The sequence below is a fragment of the Sturnira hondurensis genome, unplaced genomic scaffold (assembly GCF_014824575.4).
Source record: "Sturnira hondurensis isolate 20B ecotype Veracruz unplaced genomic scaffold, ASM1482457v3 Scaffold0008640, whole genome shotgun sequence".
Taxonomy (NCBI): domain Eukaryota; kingdom Metazoa; phylum Chordata; class Mammalia; order Chiroptera; family Phyllostomidae; genus Sturnira; species Sturnira hondurensis.
This window is the reverse complement of record NW_028081271.1, coordinates 10,186,179-10,207,018: the sequence shown is the minus strand read 5'-3', so window position 1 is coordinate 10,207,018 and position 20,840 is coordinate 10,186,179. Positions and strand designations below refer to the sequence as shown.

At 39.3% G+C, this 20,840-nt stretch overlaps 1 long non-coding RNA gene across 1 annotated transcript; it reads left to right on the top strand.

Moving 5' to 3' along the window:
* The first annotated feature begins 2,451 nt into the window (after window positions 1-2,451).
* LOC118992995 (uncharacterized) lies at window positions 2,452-14,003 on the top strand. The gene is made up of 5 exons (XR_005067757.1): window positions 2,452-2,548; window positions 2,835-2,992; window positions 3,336-3,376; window positions 6,727-6,827; window positions 13,925-14,003. It is a non-coding gene; the product is annotated as an uncharacterized LOC118992995 (long non-coding RNA).
* Window positions 14,004-20,840: the final 6,837 nt, after the last annotated feature.

Sequence of the window (20,840 nt, the reverse complement as noted above, 5' to 3'; positions counted from 1 at the left end):
AAAATTCTATGATTCTGGGCGTTTAAGATAATATTCACAAGGCAGTCAGGCCACTTTTTTCCCCTCTAAATTTCCATATTTTTACATCATAGTCAGAATTTAGGGTAATTCTTACTTATTTATTATTGTAGGTTCTTCCAAATAAAAGCTACCATTATGTATGTAAAGCGTCTGTTTAATAAAAATCTGATTTTACAGAATATTGGGGGAAATATTTAGAGTACAAAAGAAGCCTTAATCAAATGAGGGTTTCTCCATGTAAGATGTCTGTAACATTTCTATTATTTGGAGAGAATAATAACTTCTGGGTGAATACTTTATTATTTAGAGAAATTAACTATTGGATCTAAAATAATAGTGCAGAAATCAGGCTTCTAATTCTACAGCCAAATGAAACTGTGCTTGCAAAGTTCAGCTTGTTAAAAGGTAGCCGCCCCTGTTTTTGGTATAGGAGCAGTGCATAACAAGAATCTAACACAAATCATTGTTGAACAGTGTTATTTATTATTGCCCTTTTCATTAAGATACAATATAACCTAGAAATAAATACAATGCCCCTGCTATATCAACACAGCATTAAGAAAACTTAGATGTAAGGAGCAATGTTTTCTATGCTTTCATAAAGTTAGATTTCTCAAATTATTTATAATTTTAGAGCAAGAACATATTGTAGAAATAGGCTATTTTCACCCTGTCTTTTAGAAGGGGGAGGAAGATGAGGCCCAGTAAGTGCCCAGTGGCCCTAACTCATGGCAGAGCCGAATTGAGAATCGTCCTGTCGTCTCAAAAAACTAAACCATCACAGAAGTAGAAGATATCTTTTTTAATATTAGTGTCTAACTGTTACTCAGTACATGAATCACCCCCTAGTCTCCTCACTAAGGTGCTTTTAAACATCTGTTCATCAACAGAGTCTAAGCGAATGTACGTAACACCCAGCAATGTTTTCCCAAAGACCTTGAACCCATCAGCAAGGCAAGAGTATCAACCAATAGGTTTAATATGTACAATCTTCGCTCTGGGGCCCTTTAAACTCTTTGGAGATGTTCAATGTCCTATATCTTTCTGTTGTAATTATCACAGAATTTCCATCACAAATTTAAGCCAATCTCTTAATTCTCCCATGGTGTAGCATTTCCTGCCTCTTTTGAACTGGAATTAAACATTTTAGTGCCTGTTGGTGAAATTCACTTGGAACACCCTCTCCGCCTTGCTTGACTATGAGTTTCTAGTATATGAACCAGGAACTTGAGACAAAAGTTAACCACTATGCAGTTTATTCACTTAAAGTTTCAAAGCAAATATTCCCGGGACTAGCACCTCAGCTTTGACCAAACTCCAGAGTCGTGCTCTTGTGTCCTTTCAGGCATTCCTGACATCGGCTGCCAGAAATTATAATCGGTGTCAAGGGATGAAGTGAAAACAATAAACTTTTCATTCATCCATTTATCATTGTTCCACACATATCAAGCACCGACCATGTTTTATTCTGGCAACAAAGTGCTGGGATACTTAAGCACTGATAAGACACTGTCTTTATTCTTAAGGAAATTAAGGTCTATTAAAAGAAGGCAGACAAGCAAGAGATACACCCCTTGAGGTGACAAGGCAGGAAGAACCTCCTATGTATCTTTTACCCAAATATTCGTTGGTATGGTTTTAGCTATTTTATCTTAAGTTCATTCTTTTTAGTGTATAATGATTCATGGTGATCAATTACTGGGCCACTAATAACTTTTTTTTGACTCTTGAAAAAAGATTCAACACACTTAAAGTAATAAGTTTCTTTCCATGGGAAAATTCATGTACAAACTTGAGCATAATAAAATGGAAATTTGCCATGTGACCCAGTTTTTAGCTCCTAATAAAATGCCATCAGCATGACATTTTCTACCTCACAGTGTATTTCTAGGTATAGGTTACGTTTGCTTGAGAATTGAGCTCAGAGTCTGTAATGCATAAACATGATACATGACTCTGATTAAAAAGAGGCCACACACCTTTTAAAAAAAATTAGGGTTCACTTAAAAACGTAATTCTGGCTGCTGCGGGCCTTTTGAAATTCATGGAGTTACTCTGGACTGTGGGGATTTTCAGCACTCACACGATTTAGCCTGCCAGACCCCACCCATAATCATTCTTCCTCTTCCAAACAGCAACCTGACAAATGAATACTAATTAGTACCCTCTATACCTTTAAAATGTTTCTAATTGCTTTTTTCAGTATGTGTATGTTATTTTCTAGAAAATACAGGAAAATAAGGATTTTCTAGCTTTACAACGGGCCACAAAATAGAAGAATACAATGGAGCTGTTTAGGGAGCACCGCCCCCACCCTGCTGGCTGAGGAGCTCCGTCCTCCTGCACTCAGGGATCACCTACTCGGGTCTGGGTTTTCATCTGAGCCATTTGCCTCTGCTTTTAGGGCTAAGGGTTCTGTGAAAATAAATGAAGACCAGGCAAATGAGAACAAGCAGAAGCTATTTATTCAGAGACTGCTATGGCATAGAAGTCAGCCACAGCACTTGCATGTGGCAGAGATTCAAAGGTAGGCAGAGGAAGGAGAAAGATTTAGTGAAAAGAAGGAAGAGGTGGGCTATCCTCTGGCTGCAAGTTGTCGTCAGGGGGAAGGTGGAGGTGGGCTAACTAGGAAGAGCACGTCTTCCATGATTGGTTTGGGAAACATTTTGCACTTTCTTGTTTGTCCTGAGTTGGAAGTGAGGGTTAAAATAATTAGAGTCCACGTCTAGGATCAGGTCCTGACCATTCTGGGCTAAACTTGTGGTCCAAGTTTTGTTGCTATAGATGGTCTGCTCATTGTCCCTTTGTATAAGGTCTCTCCCTTGAAATTCCCCACGTCTGTGACATTATCGTGCTACTGTCCACTATCTCTCCCTGGTATGAAGACAAATTAGGGGCCCAGAACAGACCCCTCTTTATTATCTCTCATCACCAATGGAGCAACACTGGCTTCAGCAAGAGCATTTACAAGGTGAGCATGGGATCGTGTGTGAGACCAACATTCTTTAATTCTAACGCATGCAAGACTGAAAAAAATATTATTCATGGAAGAATAACATCTTACTTAAGACACATTAGAAAAACACTTGTCAAATTATATTCCCCCAAACTCTAGTGTGATACACGATATTCATACAGATTCTTTTTAAAAAGGGTGGTGGGTGTTTCCTCTACAAGTAACCTGAAGACAATGGGGTGTACGTTTGCAGCAGTTTGGTCAAGGTGTGTGAAGAGGGGTTCAGTGAGTGCTGTTAAGAGTTTGAGGTAGGTAATTTTTTACACTGATTACTGTATAGATAACTTCTTGTTTCTAGGTTGATATCACTAAAACATGCCTTCAGAAAACCAGAAAATGGTAAGTATTTATTGCTAGAGTTTTGGAATTGTTGCTCTGATTTCACTATTGAAGCACATAAAAAATGTTTTCACCCACCTAGACTTTGCTAATTTATATATTTGGTCTTTGGACTTAGTTCTTCTATCAGGCAGAGTGCCTGCCCTTCGTGAATTTTGCCAGTAAATGTAACTATCGGCCTCAAAATGAATCACATCCTGATTCTCATCTGCACAACTTGGTTCCCAAATCATCGATCCCCAACCTTTTTGTCACCAGGGACTGGTTTTTCCATGGATGGGGCTTGGGGGTGGGGAGGGTGATCGGAAGCAGAGCTCAAATAGGCTTCCCTCGCAGCCTAGTTCCTAACTGACCAGAGGTGGACCAGTACAGGTCCACCCCGCTGATGGGGTTGGTGACCCTTGATTTAGACAATGACATTTAAGACAGAGTTGGTGATGTTGGTAAGTTAGATGAGAGTTGATAATGGAATGAAGAGGACTTTGCAGAATGTTGAAATGGAGTGAATATATTTTACATGTGGGAAGGACATAATCTGGGGGGTCAGAAGGGAGACTGTATGGGTTGAATTGCTCCCTCAAATGATGTCAAAATCCTAGCACCCACCACCACAGAGTGCAACTCTATTGGGAAACTGGGCATTTACAAAGTTATCAAGCAAAAATGAGGTCCTTAGGGCGGGCCCTCGTCCCGTGTAACTGCTGTCTTCACGAAAAGGAGGAAATTTGNCCAGTACAGGTCCACCCCGCTGATGGGGTTGGTGACCCTTGATTTAGACAATGACATTTAAGACAGAGTTGGTGATGTTGGTAAGTTAGATAAGAGTTGATAATGGAATGAAGAGGACTTTGCAGAATGTTGAAATGGAGTGAATATATTTTACATGTGGGAAGGACATAATCTGGGGGGTCAGAAGGGAGACTATATGGGTTGAATTGCTCCCCCAAATGATGTCAAAATCCTAGCACCCATCACCACAGAGTGCAACTCTATTGGGAAACTGGGCATTTACAAAGTTATCAAGCAAAAATGAGGTCCTTAGGGCGGGCCCTCGTCCCGTGTAACTGCTGTCTTCACGAAAAGGAGGAAATTTGAACACAGAGGCAGACAAGCATGGGGGAGGGATGACACGGAGAGACTCACAGGGAAAACCCGACCATCCATCTACATGTGAGGGCGCACTCGACGCTACTAGAAAGAAGGCAGGAGGCCCATCACAGGTTCTGCGCTCGTGCGTGCACCGGCGAGGGGCCAATGCCCTGCCGGCTGCCAGTTTGACTTCTGGCCGCAGAACGAGGAGATGAGTTCTTCGTTATAAACCTCCTAGTCCGCAGTACTTTGTTACGGCAGCCCTAGGAAACATACAGACTTTGACACCATTTTTGATCTGCAATTTGGGCCGTTGGGTTTTATATGAACAGCTGCAGGAGCTCATTCACTCTCAGACCTTTTCAGCTAATGGCCTGGTTCCCTTTACCGTGTAACAGAATGCTGTTCGACTCAGACGCCGACTGAGTTTTTTAAAAATTTTCCACAAGTTGCTCCTGTAACTTTTCGAATGGCTGAACTGTGCTATCAAGCTTTCATTTTAAGTAGCGAACAAATTAGAACTATGTATTTTTTATAATACATCTTTACCATAAAAACGAAATTTCAACGGCATGCCTTTACTATTGCTTTTGGATCAAAAACTAATGACATATTGGAAAACAGGAAATATTTTTTCTTTATAAAACTATAAGGAAACATAGTATAGGGATTATTTAATATGTGACTTTTCAGTTAATCTCTAATCCCACAGACAGAAGCTAGAAAAATCGTTGGCTGCTTTTATCTTCATAACAACCATGCTAGACTAACAAACCTATTAAGGCCGAAAACAGTTTCTTTTGTTTTCCTTCTTTTGTGTGTTAAATCTTTCCCTGCCATGTGTTTTATCACTGGGGTAGGAAGGGAAGCCAAGCAAACAAAAGGTTGTAGTGAAAACACACACACACACACACACACCCAGGAATCCACTAAATATTTAAATGTGTTTCTCATGTTGGCAAAAAGCAAGGTGCATCCAATTCTAGCAGAATTCAGGTCAGCCTCCTAACTCATGCCCTTTTAATCAAATCTCCCCCAATTTTCATTGAGGTGTCATTCCCATTCCTACCCTGTTGCTTAACTTTTTCTGTGTCTGCATTTTATTGCTGTGTAGTGTTCTGTTGTGTGTCCCACAATTCCATGGTGCACATCTTACCATTTGTCCGGCCAGTTCCCTAATTAAGAAACGTTTGCGTTGTTTTGATTATTTTCTGTTAGAAATGCTGTTGCAAAGAATCAACTTTATTTGTGTCACTTTGTGAATGTTTGGGCACATGCGTGATAGAGTCAGGAAAGTGGAATTGTTGGATAAAGTCCTGTGTGGACTTGGAGTTTAAAAACATCCCGTGGGATGGCCCTTCAGGGGGCTGAGTCACAGGGACGCTAGCCGCCCCTTTTCCTAAATGCGTGTTACCAAACTATTCAACATTGGCCAATTTGATAATAGGGAGCTATCTCAGTTTTATCATATTTTTCTTATTGTGTGTATGATCAAACACATTTTTATATTAGACTTTTGTGATATGAGTTGCAAATATATATCTGAGTTTTTTAAGTTATCTTTGATAATAGTGAACTTGGCTGTGCAAAATTTTAATTTTTTGCATAAGAAGTCACCCATGTTAATGTAAGTTGTCAGTGCTTATTTTCATACTCTTGGATTTTTGTATCATGCTTAAAATGTCCTTAACTTTCAGTTTATGAAAATATTTTCCAATAATTAAAAAAAATGTTGGTTACTTTAAAAATTATTTAAATTTGTAATTCATTTAGAAATAATTTTAAAATGTGAGGCATAAGTCCAATATATTTTTCTAGATTTCTAATCTTGACAATGCTTATTTTTTTTGGAACACCTTTAACCTTCTAGTATGAAAAGTTGTATTTATCAAATAAGTATGTATGTGTATCTGGAACTATTTCTGTATTTTTCTTTTCATTTTAATTTGTCTACTACACTATGTATAATTCAGTACCACACTAAATTGATTTCAATGGTTTTATAACGTATTTTTTATAGTGTTCTCCTCAACTTCTCTTGATACTTTTGCTATCAGGTTAATACCAAAATTTCTGTAATGTTGAGGGTTTTATTTTTAAACTTCAGGGGTAGTCTCCCTTTTTTATTGATAGAATTTTTGTCTTCTTCATATTGACCTTGCTCATTTTACATTAAATATATACAAAAGTAATGAAAAATCTAACTCTTTCTTTTGAGTTCCTATATCCCCAATTTCTTCCTCTTATCTTTTGTGGCTCAGTCGCTCCAGAACACACACACAGTGGCTGTAAGAGTTGCCTTCGTCATGCTATTGCTTCCGGGGTAGTGGTGCCATCTCTCGCACACGTTTTACTATGCTAGGTAAGTGCCCACTTATTCTCCTTTTCAAAAATTTCTATCAAGAATAATGATACATTTTGTTATATACACTTTTAGCATTTAAATAAACTACCACTTGAATTTTTATTTTTTATGAATATGATGAATTCATGTATTTGCTAACATTCAATCAACTTTCCATTTTATTATCCCAGCATATCATTCTTTTAACACATTGTTGGCTTCTTTTCCTAAAAGTTTATTTATAAAACTTGTTTTGGTGACTTGCAGTAGTTTTTGTTCTGTGTGTCTTATCATTTTATAGTACACACATTATGTATTATTTATGGCATTTTTATTTCCTTTCAGAAACAATTTTTGAACACTATTCCTTTTCTGTGCTGCTCTTTAGTAACTTCCAATTTTTCTTTTATGGTAGGTAATTCATCTGCTTAGACTTGTCCTTTTCAAAGTCATTTTTGTAATCCATATTTTCCTAGAAAATGATCCTTTTTATTCAGGTAATTACACTTATTTATACAGAGGTGACAAAACAATGTTTTATGATTCTTAAATTTTCTTTCGTATTTCCATTATTTTGCCTGCAGAATTTATTATTCTAGAATTTATCTTCTCCTTCCTTGCTTTCACTAATTTCAGTAATGGTTCAAATGTTTTTACTCCATTAATTCCTGCCTTTATACTTATTTGTTACTTTTGTTTTCTTTTTATACTAATTTTTTAGTTTCCTAATTAGCTTTATTTCTTTATTAACATTTAAGATTATGAATGTTTCTCTGAGCACTTTTTAATCATGCCTCCCACGTCTTGTTTTTAATTTCAAGTTTTATCCTACTGAATCTAGATAATGTCCTTTTTAATACCTAAAATTTATGGAAGGTTTTTTTTTTGTACCTAGTACATGGTAGTTTTGGAATGCTCCATGGGACTAGAGAAGACATTGTTTATATTCATTGTGTTGGTGGGAAGGGTGTCAATGTGTTCCACTTTGTTAACGGTATTGTTTAGGTTTTACATATGCTGTACTTCTTCCCTAGTGGACAGAGTTAGTCCACTTGATAGTTGGTTATAATGTGAATGAAGATGAAGTCTTCATCTCTGCCCCTTGCCTCATCTGCAGATCATCCCCTGCAAATGTGATCTGCCAAAAAACAAACAAACAAAAAGACCCATACCATTGTTTGCTCCCACCCCTTGCAACAGCGTGGATGGAACTGGAAGGCATTATGCTCAGTGAAATAAGCCAGGCGGTGGAAGACAAATACCATATGACCTCACTGTTAACAGGAACCTGAAGAACAAAATAAACAAGCAAGCAAAATACAACCAAAGACTCTGAAATACAGAACAGGCTGACAGGGACCAGAGGGGAGAGAGAAGGGGATTTCAGGGGAAAAGGGGAAGGATTTACAGGAACAAGTATAAAGGACACATGGATAAAAACTAAGGGGGGTAGAAATGGGAGGGAAGGAGGGAGCACTGGGGGGTGGGCTGGGATGGGAGTAAAAGACAGAAAACTACTTGAACAATAATTTTTTAAAAAGAAAAAAAACATTGTTTATGCTTTAAAAACATCCTACCAGCTTTAGCATTTATGTTCTATTAATAATTAATTTTTATGTTCTACTATTAATAATTAAATTTTTAAAAGAAAAAAAACATGTTTTATGCTTTAAAAATATCCTACCAGCTTTAGCATTTATGTTCTACTATCATAAAGAGAGGGTTTGGGTTTAGAAACTAAATGTGTATCATTTATCTTTGACACATACTTTTTATAAGGACACAGAACAGTGTCTTCTCTCTGATTCATTTTGCATCCATCCCAGTTAGACTATTAGTGCTCAAAGGCCACTCCAGATACTTTGGGGTTCAGGGTTGTAGATTATTTCAATTTTAATCAAAGCCACAATTCTCATGCCAAAGGAGTCCAGTCTCTGGACTCAGCTACGTGTCATGACTACGAACAACCTTCTCACATCACTTCTCTCCAGACATTTTGAGTGATAAAGTCGCCTTCCACATTCAGACCCAAATTTTGATCCATGTGAAGCTCAAGGAGATTGAGATGTTATTCAATAGGAACCTTTACTTAAAAAACAAAATTCAGTTGAGCAAAAGCAAAAATAAATAAATAAAAAGTCTTAGAGATTTGATAAGAGATAAACTCCAAGACTAAAGAGCTCAGAAATTTCATAGATGAAATTATTTCAAAACATAAGTACAGGGAAAGCAGAAAATGTTAACAGGGCCTGGAAGAAAAAACAGGAAGAGTAGGTTTCTAATTCTGAAGCATCCTAAAATAAATGTCCAGTTACCACTCAATAGCTTTTTAAAAATCGTGATGAAAAAATAGACCCAGCTCAAAAAAAAATCATAATAAATGTGATAACAAATTGAGCCTATTTATCCAGAGAAAATCCCATCATGCTCATGATTTCACTATTTGAAAGAAATAATGGCTTTGTTTTACAATTAATCATACATCCTATTGAATTACAATGCTCAAGTGACAATTAAAAACGCGTGTAGATCCCTGAGTTTCATGGTGTGATAAACAAGAAGTAAAAAGTCGTTAATTTAATGGCAAATGCAGTGTGCATACACAGATTCACTCGAAGCAAAAAAAAATGATTTTTGGTCTGCTGTTTTATTTACAGGGTTTGCTAGAGGACATGTTTTTTGTGATTCAGCATCTATTATTAATGGCGCCAGGAGTCCCTTTCGTCCGATTAAAACTTCTGTTTATATTTTCCATTAGCTGAAGTTGTTCCCTAGTTTGGCCTTGATTACCACAGCCATGCAGCAAGTAACCAAATTTATTGTTCATCTGTTCTTCAGCTCCTATGAATCTTAAAATTGTAGAGAGCTGTATCTTACTATTTAAAATTTTAAAAATTCATTTGCTTCAGTTTCTATGTGTTCAGACATATGGTTCCAAACTCAGTATTCTGTAGGTTGACTGGGCTAGGGATTCAATTTAACACAACTCATTGTAGCAATTACTGGACTGCATGGAAATATACAGTAAATAACTGTATTACCCAAGGTTAAAACCTTTGTACACAAGTATTGTTCATCCTGCATAGCAGCTCGCATGCTGTGGCCTGGCTTAAACAGTCAGTCAGCCTGGAGTGACCCCATGCACAAGTGGGCCCACAGCATTCAAGACTCAATTACAGCCCTGGCTGGTGTAGCTCAGTGGATTGAATGTGGGCCTGTGAAGCAAAGGATCGTGGTTCGACTCCCAGTCAGGGCACATGCCTGGGTTGCAGGCCAGTTTCTAGTGGGGGACACATGAGAGGCAACTACACATTGATATTTCTCTCCCTCTCTCCTTCCCTTCCCCTCTCTCTTTCCCTTCCCTTCTCGCTGAAAATAAATAAATAAAATATTTTTAAAAAAGACTCAATTACAAAAGGATGGCCCACATGACCCACACAAGCAACATTTCTGGAGCACCCAGCGCAGGTAGTCAAGGAGACTATGCCACCGACTCCACAGGACACCTACAACATAAGGCCACCCTGGAAAGAGTCAGAGCCATAGAGGATCTACCTAATTCACAGAGACAAGAATGGGGAGACAAAGAGCCCCAAATAAGAGAACAGGAGAAATCTCCAGAAGAAGAGCAAAATGAAATGGAGGCGAGCAAATGATCAGATCAGAGTTCAAAGTGATATGTGTAAGGATGCTCAACAGCAGGAAAAAGGACACAGCCACCATAAAAAAGACCATTCAGGGAGAATACAGTATCTGAAATGAAGAAAACACTGGAAGGAATAAACAGTAGTAAACAGTAGGTTGGATGAAACAGAGGATTAAGTCAGCAATTTGAAAGACAAGGCAGCAAAAAACACCCAACCAGAGAAACAAAAAGGAAAAAAATTTTTTTAAGTGAGGATAGTTTAGGGGCCTTTGGGACAATGTGAGGCATAACAGCAGCAGCAGCACAGAAGTACCAGAAAGAGAAGACAGACAGCAAGAGATTGAGAACCTATTTGAAGAAATGATGACTGATAATGTTTATATTTATTTAGGTTATCCTAGTGCTAAAAGGGTCCAGAAACTTTGCTTCCTGGTACTCTCAGCACTGTTTCCATGCCCTTGCTCCCCACAGAGCAACCGGGGGAGAGGAGGGGCTGTGTGTGCAAAGGTGGGATTTTCACCCAGCGCAACAGCCTGGAGTTATGAGTGTCCGTTTGTAGAGGACAACTGCCCCTCTCCCTCCAAAGAAGGGGGAAAAAATTCTTAGGAGTGTAAACAAATCCTCTCTAGGAAGAAAATTAAAAAGGCCCTACGTGTTTACAACCCTCTGGAATGTAAATGAGTGACTAAGAGAGACAAGGGTAGGGAACCTGTACAACTCCCTGAGGTATCGAACTGTCTGGAATTTTCAGGCTCTTGCTGTAAGCTGATTCTTTCAGCCAGGTAGCCAGTAATTTTTGACCGTGCAGAAACAGGAAAACGGGCACAGTGTTTTCTGACAACATTCGTAACTACTTCTGTGCCTTGTTGTAAACGTCACTGGCAACAGCTGCAGCATAGGAGTGTGGGTGTATGTGGGAGAGAGAGTTTTGGAGAAGTGACCCATCCTTCACATAATGACGACATTTGTCCTCATATTTTGCTTTCCTTTTATTTAACTACTTCAAGTATCTCTTCATGGACTTCCTCCACATGGCAGGGCCCTCTCGGACTTTATCTATGGCAGTAAAACCATAATACAAGAGTGTGAAGTAGTCACAGTATCTATCACTACTGGGTAGTCCATGCAACGTGAGTTAAGAAAATTAAGTTTCTTGAAAAACGATTCGGGGTCAAATAAATTTGGGGAAGGCTATGGCCTCTTGAACAGTCAGAAGACAAAACGATGCTACACATTTTAAGCAGTTTTGTTGAAATTTAGTTAGTTTTAAAAACTCGAAGTGCAAGGAGCAAAACTTAAAGAATGAATGCACAGCAGTGTAGTATTGGATCCCGAGGCAACTGAGCAGAACACATAATTTAGACTTTAGGGCTTTCCTAGCACCTCTCACACGTCATCTGACATAGGAAAACACCAGTTCAACACAAATCTGCATCTGTATCTATACATATAAAGATATATATATATATTATAAAGATATATAAGAAAATTATCTATATACATAAATATATACATACAAAGTCTGTCCAGAAAGTATCCAGCCATGCACTGCGAAAAAGAGACATTTATTGAAGACACAAGACATGAGAAACACTGTACACAGGACAATGATGCCTCAGTACCCTTCAAAGCGGGCACCTTGGAAACTCACGCAGTTCTCCTGGTGTTTCTTCCACTGTTCAAAACACTCTCCAGAATCCTTTACTGGAACCACCATCAGCTGCCCCGTTGTATTTTCCTGAATCTCATCGATGGTCAGAAATCGCTTTCCTTTCAAAGGTCATTTTAGTTTTGGAAAAAGCCAGAAGCTGCCAGGCACCAAATCTGGGCTGTAGGGGGGCTGAGTCATCTGAGTGATTTGATGTTTCACCAAAACACTCTGCGTGAGACGTGATGCACGAATTGGCACAATGTTGTGATGAAGCTGCTGGTCTCCAGTTGCCCACCCACAGCTGTGGCCATTTTCATTGCATGGCATCTCGCACCAGATGAAGACCACTGAGGTAGTACTCATTAATTGATTGGCATGGGGAGGCATACTTCTGATGGACAACATCTTCCCAATCAAAAACCACAATTAACTAACTGGTCTTGACCTTCCTGCAACTTTGCTGCACCTTCTTGGGGTGTGGAGAACTAAGCGACTTCCAGTGGGATGACTGGACCTTTGTTTCCGGTTCATAGACAGAGACTCATGATTCATGTCCAGTTATGACCTTTTTGAGGAAATCTGGTTCATTGGTACTGGTTTGAATCAAGTCATGAGCAACCGCAGCACGACGTTCCTTCTGTTCTGGTCGCAGAAGTTGCAGGACAAATTTTGCTATGACGCGTTTCATGCCAAAATGCTGGATCAAAATCTTGGACACAGGGGTTTTCAATGTCCCCAAATCAGCTTCTAGTTTTTGCAGTGTCAGTCACCAGTCTTTGTGGATTGCAGCCTGTACGTTCAACATTCTCAGGTGTTCTGCTTGTGTCAGGCCTTCTAGAAAATGGATCACTGTCAACAGATTCCCAGCCATCTTTGAAGCATTTGTGGCACATTTTTCGTTGCCCTGCACCCATTGCATGTTCCCTGAAAGCCTTCTGAATCATCCAAATAGTTTCTGCAGAGGAATGTTCAAGCTTAATGCAAAATTTGATGCAGACTCATTGCTCTGCTCGCCCAATCATTTTGAACACAACAGCCACACAGTGTACATGCTTGCTCACGGGCATCTACTGCCCCCACTAAGTAGTACAGTGAAGTTGTTATTGTTCATGTCCACTCTTGGCTGCCAGGTTACATTAATGTTGTGCAAACCTTTCTCATTATATTAACAATGGCTGGGCTTTCTCTGGACAGACCTTTTTGTATGTGTGTGTGTGTGTGTGTGTGTACCACAAATTATTAGTCAGACTTTAAACTGCATATTGAGAGTATAAAAATAACTTAAGCCCTAGCTGCTGTGGCTCAGTGGACTGAGTGCTTGCCTGTGAACCAAGGGGTCACCGGTTCAATTCCCAGTTAGGACACATGCCTTGATTGCCAGCCAGGTCCCCATTGGGAGATGAGAGAGAGGCAACCATACATTGTTGTTTTACTCCCTCGCTTTCTCTCTCCCTTTCTCCTCTCTAAAAATTAATAAATAAAATCTTTAAAAAATAACTTAAGAGATGTGACTTTCACCTTGAATATTCAATGTATCCATAAGATCTCTTCTGAACTGTTTATCAAACCACACAAATACTACATAAAATCTCGGGATAATTCTTTCTAAAGCCCTACTGACAGCATTTGTTTTTAGTTAATTAACCTCTTTGGCTTATTGGGAGGTAGAAGGGACACCTCCTCTCTGGCAAATCCATTAGGTAAACCTCCCCAAACGTCCTAATCAATGTTAGTAAATCTGTACGTTTATCATCCTCCTGATTTATTCTACCTCTAAAAAAGCAATGATCTCCTCCTCATCTTTTGCTTTGTTCTAAGGTAACAGAATCCTCCAGGAGAGGGACAAACAGAGGAAGGTGTGATGAACCCAACTGCTGTCCAGAAGAGAGAGGTGAAGTCAGACAAAGACCACAGAACTCAGAACTATGGGGCTTTTCTTCTGCCCATGACTGTCGTTACAATAAAGAGATAATGGTCCCATATTACGGTATTCATAGTCTCCATTATTGCATGATGCACAACTTCAGAACCTCCAGTTGCCTACTAGTCTTAGGAAAGTCATTCCTTAAGCCTGTGCGTTAAGATAAGCATGTCTACATCATCAGAAAACCTAACACCCACTTTCAATTACCCTCCTGTGAATTTCAGTAGGAGTAACACCGACTCAGATCTTTTTAAAACCTGCTTATTCTAGAATCCACTTTGGGCAATTACTATTATTACTCTAGAGCAATGATGAAGCCGCCTGAATACCTGATGCTCAGAACTATCTGTGGGATGATCACGAGTGGTCTGAACTTTTTTCTACCGCCATCTAAAGAGATATATTATCTTGACTTTTCAAAATAACAAAAACTAAAAACACAAGGAAAACAGCAGATCATAAAATGCAACTTGTGAAATGGAGATCGTACAACCTTATCAAAAATGGTTTTTAAGTTGAACTTATCTAGGAAGTTATTAGTGCTTCCCGTCGGTCATAATCTTGGATGGTAACAACACAGATAAACCTTGATGGCTAACTTTCTTGGGTAATTTTAAGTCCCTCAGATCATGGCTTCCTGTCACTTGGGTGGAAACTCGAATCAAAGATGGGGTAATTATTGGGCTATGTGGTCCTTGTCCTGCTCCAACACCAGTTAGCTCCGTGACCCCAGGGAAGGCACTGGTGCTCTGGAAAATAGACTTCTGGTTTAACCGAAGGTTCTACTAGCTCAGGAGTTCTCCCTTTGGTAACTCGGACTAAAGAAATCTCGGAACTCCCTAAAATTGTATGCAGACTGCCTAGTCATGCAGATGTTCAGTTTTGTTTTGTTTTTTTCAGAGAACAAGTTCCTAAACTATGCCGGATTCTCTTCTCCTGCCAGAAGGTTAATAACCACTGAACTAGCTGGTCTGTAACATTTCCTCTCAGCTAACAATACGTTAAGGTCCTGTGATTTTTACAATTTATATTTGAGTCACATTTTCGCAGGGCACAGAGAGCATTTGGAGGAAATTAGATCCCTTGAAACAACTGATCCATTTGAAGCCCTGAGCTGTCATATTCTGAGGAGGAGCGGCCTTTGCCTCTGCTTTAGGAGTCTGGAAAAGTGAGCACGGAAGTCACAAGCCCTTTATTCTTTTTCATTTCACTGCAGGTAGATGTATATTCTAACACTATAAGCCAGTCTTGAAGTCATCATGTGTAAGAGACACCTGCTTTCAGACAATTCTACTTTTTCATGGTCATTCTTTTAGATATAAAGTTGAGATTCTCACATTTACATAACCATTACAAGTTTACATGCCTCTGTATTTTTTTAAGACTGCTTCACTTAAGCTCGATAAACTCCAGAGACAGGCTGAAAACCCACAGAGTTAAACCTGACAAAACATATTCCATAATACAGATTTCTTGCTCACTACACTGCACCCTCATGCCCAACTCTCTGACTCACAAGAGTAGACCCTAACCCAGAATCTCTCGGCACCTCAGCATGAGCCCAAATTTGCATCAAACCCAGATGAAGGCCCATGATTTTTGAAATTAGATACACCCTCCTACCCCCATCGTGTCCCCAGGATTTCAAAGAGATCTCTGGATGGGTTTGCATGGATTACTGGGGATTGCAGGTAGGAGGGACAGAAAAGGAAGAATTGTGAACCACTGGTTTCTGGCACATATGAGGGTGTGTATGAGATGGGAGAAGAGAGTGAGTTCTTATACAAATTCTGCAGTAAAGAAAAATCTGTCTTTGGTACATTTGGTTCATTTGTCTTTAACTCATTTTGATCTTTTAGAAAGACAACCCATTCCTCTCCCAGATGCCTTTCATTTTCCAACCTTGTCTCTTTGAGTGCAAATCCCTCACTCAAAGTGCCTGGGTATGTGTCCACTTAAACAGATGTCTCAGTGTCAATGTCCTGAACTCAGGGTATGTGCAGGGTGTCCTCTGTGCTCCTATTGTACTCCCATTGACTCCTGTTCTTCTTGATGGCATTTTCTGGTTCTACTCAGATGACACCATTATCTCTGTGCCCCTCTCACATGGTGAGCTATGAGTTGTAATGGAAAGAATAGGAATTTTAGAGTATTTTTTAAAGCTCTCACTTGGAAAGTGAGCTTATTTTTTTTTTATTTAAGCCCTGCTATTGAAAATGTTAGCTGACTTTTCTGCATTTATGAGAATAAAGCTCAGAGGTAGAGTGTACACATAATCCATAAAGTTCAATCTCTAATACGTCTACCTTCTAATCAAGATGGAACTGGGGCCCTCCCTGTACTTCGTGTCTAATCCAAAACCTGGTACTCGGCAGGCTAGAAGTAAGCATTTGCTGACTGCGTGAACAGCCTCGATGTCCTTGAGGCTAGGAATAGCCATACCTTGCAGGATTGTTGCAAGAAATAAAGGCGATCATCAATGCTTTCATTCAGCAACTATTAATTGCTACATACAAATTACTGATACCAATCAGTGCAGCAGGACACAGACACCACATGTTAACTTGCTTTTCCCTTCCTTACCCTTGACCATGACTCACTGTCCGCGAGTGCTGGGACCTTGCTCTTCCTTCCCAGTGCAGGCCCCTGCCTGGTGCTGTCTGTCATCCTTAGCCTCTCCACAAGCAAAGGAAGTACATGTTCTCTGTCTGTGGTCAACACAGGAGACCAATTCATCTGACGCCTCACTGTTATGTGCAATAGTGAGGTTGAGATAGAGACTGTTCAACTTGGAGTTAGGATACTGCATTGGTTTGAGCAGGCTTTCGAGTTCATGCAGAGATAACTTCTCCAGACTAACTTCCATCTCCCATAAGACAAGGAGGTTGAATTACATTATCTCCAGGGTACTTCCTGTTTTAAATGCTAGAATTTACCTAGCACTTAACCTCATAGAGTATCTTACAGTATGTTCTTTTATTTCAAGTCTATGTCTTTACCCCAGTGGAAAACTTTTTATAGGCAGAGATTATGACAGGTATTCCTGTATCCCTTACATGCTCACAATAGTCTTTAATGAAGTAGGAGCTCAATTCCTTACTCTTTGATTAGCAAGAGGAATCGAAAATATTTCAGATTTATGTAATAGACTCTGGGGCTTAAAAATAAAAGAATTCTATTCGGTCAGCGTTCAAACATTCAGTCTGGGACATTTTAAAACTGGTAACTTATTCTACATCTATAAAAATATTTGGGGTGACTCTATTATATAGAACACATTATACCTAAAATCAGACATTAAGGATAGCCTTAATTTACCTGGCTGGGGTAGCTCAGTGGATTGAGCACAGGCTGCAAACCAAAGGCTGGTTCGATTCCCAGTCAGAGCAAATGCCTGGGTTGTGGGCTAGGTCCCCAGTAGGGGGTTTTCAAGAGGCAACCACACATTGATGTTTCTCTCCCTCTCTTTCTCCTTCACTTCTCCTGTCTCTAAAAAAAATAAAATAAAACCTTTTAAAAAATAGCCTTAATTTTACATAGGGGTTTTGTGTAAGCATCAGCTTTATCATCCCATAATTTGTTTTATGAAGACATATATTTGCCTTTCTTGTAAAAGTCCATTAGTCCCTAAACAAAAAAATGTCTACATGGTAAATCCAAAATTTAAGCGTATTTGGCTTTGGGGAAAGGTATGGTGTTAGATTTGTAGGAGATAACATAAAGTACAATAACATAAAATATACAAAGCCTAATTCAAAGAAATCCGCAGGAACATGCACTCTCCCCTGCAACAAAGCGGTTTCAGCCGGGCAGCCCTGACCGTAGGCCTCTGCACCTTCCAGCCTCCCCTCAGACTCCCACGCCCTGTTGGGGAGGCTGCAGGGTAGGAACAGAGATGGCTGTGATGGAACTGAGCTTTGCTCAGCCCACCTAGTGCCTGTCCGCTGAAGTGACTTGCTCTCTACCCCAACACAATCGACTGTTCTGGTCCCATGGCCTTCTTTGGGGTTAGAAATCACAGAAAGCACAGCAGACAGCTTAGACAACAGCCTTGCATGCCTCACCCCAGTGCTGAGCTCCAGACACGTGGTCCAGGCAGTGCATCAACTTCCAAACGGAGAAGGAAAGCAAGACAAGAGTATGAAGGGGGCAGCACTGAGAAGCCTGCAGGCTGAGAACGCTCCGTCCCGGGTGTGTTTCGTGAAGGGTACAGTTTTATATCGTTCATCTTTACCATCTTCAGGCTCCCCGAGGCCTCCATTTCTATATCCGTGATCTACCAAGGTAGCTGTGACAGTGATTTATCAAGATGTTAGACCACGTTTATCTTTTACTGCCATAGCTTATTTTTCAAACGTTACACCTCTGATATGTCCAATTGAACCTGACTCTCTCGATAAGGTTGGTGGTACTCTGAAACTAGGAAAGTAAATACTTGATCAGTTAATATTATGCAATGCTAAGGCTCATACAAAACCTGTTATTTCCCTCAGAAATGTTGAGGGGGTGTTTTTAATCTCCAAGTGAATGTTTGTCCTCAGTAAATCATTCCATATTTTGGATTTGTTCTCCCATATTGATTGTATAAAATGGCTAGTCTTATTGAGTTACATCATTTGATACATAATACATTTTACTTTCTGACATTTATATAAGTATTTCCTGCTTATTTAACACACTAGTGATATTTTCTATTAGCACTCATTGTTCAAATATTTAATTTGCTCATTTTTCATGTTAGTCTCAGCTTTTATAAAAATATCTTGCTTTTCACCTCTCTTTCACTGTTTTAACTCAATGCAATAAACTACTATTGGCCCTGTATAAATTCCATTTGTCCTAAATGGTCAACCAATATTAATTAAAAAATAAAATGAAACAGTTTAGAAAGAAAAGGGAGAGTGAATAATAGCTGACTAATTTAAAAAGCATATTGTAAATATCAAAAAGAAGTCCTGAGATCATATTTAGGCCAAAAAAAAAAAAGAGAGAGAGAGAGAAAGGAAGAAAAAAAGACAAAAGGAAATGAAGAGCTCTTTGTGTGAGCAACATAAGGGCCAGGGAATCTACAGAAACAGGTCAGCTTCTTCTCTAGCTTCTGTGAATTGAAACTCTCGTGGAATTCCTGTTGCCTGTGTTCCTATTGTAAACACATACCCTTCCCACAGATCAAGGGAGCTCCTTTCTTTCTGAGTCCCAAGAGCTTGTAAGCATGTTCTTCCCCACATTCTGAGTCTGTATGTTAGTGATGATGGCACATTCACTGTGTGTTTCTGCTAAATGGGTATAACACATATAAGCAATGATTGGTGCTAGATAGTAGGTTTATATTTTAATAACAGCTTACAATTATCTAAAATATGTTTCATTATCTGAAAACATCTGGAAATCGCTAGAACATAGTTCCCTCTTTCAACTTGCTCATTTTGATGAAAGTCCTGTTATTTTTCTAGTTCCCAATGTCAAAATCATAGTGATAATTTGTTTGACTCATCATTTATTGAGAATCTGCTGTGTGTCTGACATTATTCTTGGTTTGGGTGTCGTGTTCGTCAGTGAACAAAGCAGACAAGAATATCTGCCCTTGCAGATTTTCTTGCATTCTAGAGAAAAATAGACAATATACAATAAGTGATTATGATCAGAGGCCACAGTAAATTATTTACATGTTACTTTGTTTAACACACACACAAAATGGTGACGTGCATGTTGTTTTGTTTTACAGATAAACAAACTGTGCTTAGAGAGGTTTAAATACTTTTCCAGCAAGAAGGGTCAAGTAAGTAAGGGTCAGCCAAAGGGCCAGGGCCAGGGCTCCAAGTCTTGAGATTCTAACTCTAGTCCTCCATTTGCAAACAACTTTATTTCTATGTTTCTTCGATACTTGGGGTTGCCTCTCTTCCATGTCTCCAGTATCAGCTTGCTGGTTGCTCCCTCATTACACCTACTTTTTAGCATCTCCTGCTTTGGATCTGGACTATTCATTACAATGAAAGCAGTATTTCCAAGGCAGTGCATTTATGACTTCTTCAAATTCCAGCATTTTCCTTTGTGTACATAGCACGTCACACCTGTCAGAATGGCTGTCATCAATGAATTAGCAAACAAGTGCTGGAGAGGATGTAGAGAAAAGGGAACTCTCGTACACTGTTGGTGGGACTGCAGATGGGTGTAGTCACCATGAAAAGCAGTATGGTGTTTCCTGAAAAAATTGAAAACAGAACTGCCTTTTGACTCAGCAATCCCACTTCTAGGAATAGATCTGAAAAAACCTGAAACACTAATTTGAAAGAATATATGCACCCCTATGTTTGTAGCAGTGTTATCAATAGTCAAGATTTGGAGGCAGCCCAAGTGCCCATCAATAGAGGAGTAGATAAAAAAGCAATGGCATATTTATATAATGGAATACTACTTAGCCATTAAAACGAAGGAAATTTTACCTTTTGCAACATCTTAGATGGACCTGGAAAGTATTATGCTAACCGAAATAAGCCAGTCAGAAAAAGACAAATACCATATGATTTCACTTATATGTGGAATCTAATGAACCAAATAAACAAACAAAATAGAAACAGACTCATAGAAGAAACTGACAGCTGTGGTGGGGTGAGGTTGGACTGGGTAAAATTGGCCAAGGGATTAAGCAAAAGCAAACAAATAAAAACTCATACACACAGACAATAAATACTATGGTGGTTATCAGAGGGGAAGGGGGTGGGGAGGTAGAGGAAGGTAAAGTGGTGTTAAATGGTGATGGAAGGAGACTAGACTTTGGACACTGTGGACACACAGTACAATATACAGATG